This window comes from Bison bison, unplaced genomic scaffold (assembly GCF_000754665.1).
Source record: "Bison bison bison isolate TAMUID 2011002044 unplaced genomic scaffold, Bison_UMD1.0 scf7180017864198, whole genome shotgun sequence".
In the NCBI taxonomy this organism is placed as follows: domain Eukaryota; kingdom Metazoa; phylum Chordata; class Mammalia; order Artiodactyla; family Bovidae; genus Bison; species Bison bison.
This window is the reverse complement of record NW_011494770.1, coordinates 6,990,968-6,994,416: the sequence shown is the minus strand read 5'-3', so window position 1 is coordinate 6,994,416 and position 3,449 is coordinate 6,990,968.

The following is a 3,449-nucleotide window of genomic DNA, read 5'->3' as shown; positions in this document are numbered from 1 at the left end:
GTAATTCATTTTTGAACATATAAGTTTTTTTCTAACTTTATGATAAATAATTCTGTACTGAACATCTTTATACATCCTTATATCTTTGATTACATCTTAGATTATTACTTTGGATAGGTTCCAACAATGAGCCTTTATAAATATTGTGAAATTGCTTTACAGAAAGTTCATACCTATTCAAACTATCACTGCTGCTGCTGCTAAGTCGCTTCAGTCGTGTCCGACTCTGTGTGACCCCACAGATGGCAGCCCACCAGGCTCCCCCATCCCTGGGATTCTCCAGGCAAGAACACTGGAGTGGGTTGCCATTTCCTTCTCCAATGCATGAAAGTGAAAAGGGAAAGTGAAGTCGCTTAGTCGTGTCCGACTTAGCGACTTCATGGACTGCAGCCCACCAGGCTTTTCAGTCTATAGGATTTTCCAGGCAAGAGTACTGGAGTGGGGTGCCATTGCCTTCTCCGAAACTATCACTAGCACTGTCTAAAAGAAAACCTATTACAATGAACCTTCATGAATGCTTGATATTATTCTTTTAAGTCTTTGTCAAAGATATCTCATCATTTTTTCCAAGTGGCTTTCAAACCATATCAGGGTAACTTCACTTATTTATACAGCTTTTACTGAGAGAGACTGCAAGTATCTGCCTCTAAAATTGCTCAGATTTCTATGAAAGGCAAGTTATTTCCCTTGGCAGCATCTGGTTTGGGTAGCTGCTGAGTTTTGTGGTCAATTAGAGTTAGTTGTCATCATCCCCTAGAGTTTCCCTAAGTGTCTGGTCACAATTGCTTCATGATTAGATTTATTGTTATAAAATATTGAGAAACGTGTAGAACAGATACCCAGCCATATCTCTTGATTTGCATGGAACTCAGAAGTCCTTTGAGAAATAAAATGAAACTCTTTACAGTTGGAGTTAAGAGATGTATAGACCTAAGAACCTGTGGGTCCCCAAAGTAATTTGGAGTAGAGGAAAGGCAGAGAAAGCTGAGTGAGAAGGAGTGGAGCGGAGTGGGCCAAACTGTGTAGATGGATATCAAAGAGAGCATTTTCTCCTGGAAGAATAAAAACCTAGACTTGGCCAACCTCTGAGCTAGCCACCAAGGGCTGAAAGAACAGTAATCCAGGTAAGCAAATTATTGTGATATGTGAAACCCCCCTTTTTCAAGAGGGAGTCATCAGAAATAGGAGACTTCTAAAGTGTACAAATAATACCAGGAAACAGTCCTGAGATCAGCAGAGGAGGGGGCAAAAACCCATGGGAAGAGAAGGAAGCTGTTGTCCTAAAGAAGGTGGTTCAAGGAGAAGAGTGACAGCTGTCAACCTCAATGGACTAGGAAGTTAGAGGAATGAGTACTGCTTCAAGGGAGCCAGAAACCAGTGTTTCTGATTACTCTGAAAGGACAGCCCTGATGCTTCAACCTACCTCCTGATCCCACCCAACCAGTCCTCCAGAGATTCCAACATTGAAAATGACCCTCTACAAGGTCAAACTCTTAGAAATTCATTATGAAAAAGATTACAGCTTGCTAGTCAAGAGAGTGAGGACTTTGCTCATTAAGATACGTGGGGTACAAATCTGAAAGATGTATTCTCATCAACTGATGAAGCCTTTTCAACTCTGTGAAATTTATGGACATCTTATCTGGCTGGAACATAGTATGTACATCCACTATTGATTAAGAAAACCTTTTTACTTCTCAAATGAAAGACCTATTAGGGGAACTTCCCTGGTGGTCCAGTGGTTAAGACTCCATGCTTCCAATGCAGGGGGCAGGGGTTTGAACTAAGATCCCACATGCTGTGGGTGGCCAAAAAACACAAAATTTTGGTTATGGCGAGTTCCCTAGGGACCTAGTGATAAGGATTCCAAGATTTCACTGCCGTGGCTTGTGATCAGTTCCTGGTCAGGGAACTAAGATCCTGTAAGCTGTGAGGCACAGCAAAGAAAAAAAAAGAAACTGTTTGTTGTTATAAATTCCATCTTTATGTTTGCCAGTTTGTAGTCATTATTAATAATGGCCCACACCAGCCAGGTGTGATTCTAATGAGCAGCCATGTTTAAAAACAACTGGACTATATGATGATCTTTTATCTAATTTATTTCACTTTTCCTGTTTCATATTCAGTGCTCCCATATCATTTAGTTTATGTTTTGAATTTCTCCATCTCTTTTTTTGTTGTTCTTTCTCATGCCTTTATCAAGTATAGTAAAAAGACTTTTAAGTACATTTATATAGTATGTATAATATATGTATTTTAGAAAATATGAATTTTTGCTTAGCTAAAAAGTTTATGACATTTTGGTTCCACTTACTTGACTAAGTATAAATAGAATGCTAGATTTCTAATTTATATTCACTCAAAACTTTGACATAGTTCCACTTATTCTGGCATCTAGTATTACTGCTGAAAGTCTAGAAAGCTTATTATTTTAGTGATTTTTTTTTAATTTTGAATGAGGCTTGAAACTTCTAATCTATTTCTGAGGATAAAAAGAAATACTATGTTAAAAAAAAAAACAGGAAATTAACATGTGATATAGTATTATTGACTACAGATTCTGTTGAAATTTTACAAAATTTTATGCTAGTGTCCATTATTTATTTTCATACCTTATTAAAGATTCCACATTGTATTTAATTGCACTGATTATCTTTAGCTGCATGCAACAAATTCTGATAAATTATCTTTTCATTTTATTGTTACAAATATTTTCTAATTTTCCTTGCTATGGCTTCTTAGATATGCTCATCATTTAAAAGTGGACATTTAACTTCCAAGTACATGTTTTTAAACTATCTTTGATATTAATTTCTTATTTTCTTCTCTGCAATCACCTTCTGTGTTTTTTCAGTCTTTTAACTTTATTGAGGCTTTCAATGGCTAAATCAAAGATCTCTCTTGGTAAATGTCACATTGCACTTGAAAATATGTGGCTTGTTTTCAAATATCTTTTGGTATTGATTTCTAATATAATTCCACAGTGATAAGACTACAGACTATCTATGGTTTCAATACTTTTAGACCATGAAATCTTTGCACCTGGTTTTATGTCCCTGGATATGTTCCAGTGTCTCCTGGTTAATAGTCTATGGGAATTTGAATAGAAATTGTAACTTGCTATTGTGTAAAAATTATATAAATATTAATCATGTTGAAAAAATATCCTGTGATTTACCACATGAAAAAGAAAATGAAAAAGAATGCATGTATATATATATGTGTAATATATATATATACAAATCCTGAAAGATGATGCTGTGAAAGTGCTGCACTCAATATGCCAGCAAATTTGGAAAACTCAGCAGTGGCCACAGGACTGGAAAAGGTCAGTTTTCATTCCAATCCCAAAGAAAGGCAATGCCAAAGAATGCTCAAACTACTGCACAATTGCACTCATCTCACGCACTAGTAAAGTAATGCTCAAAATTCTCCAAGCCAGGCTTCAG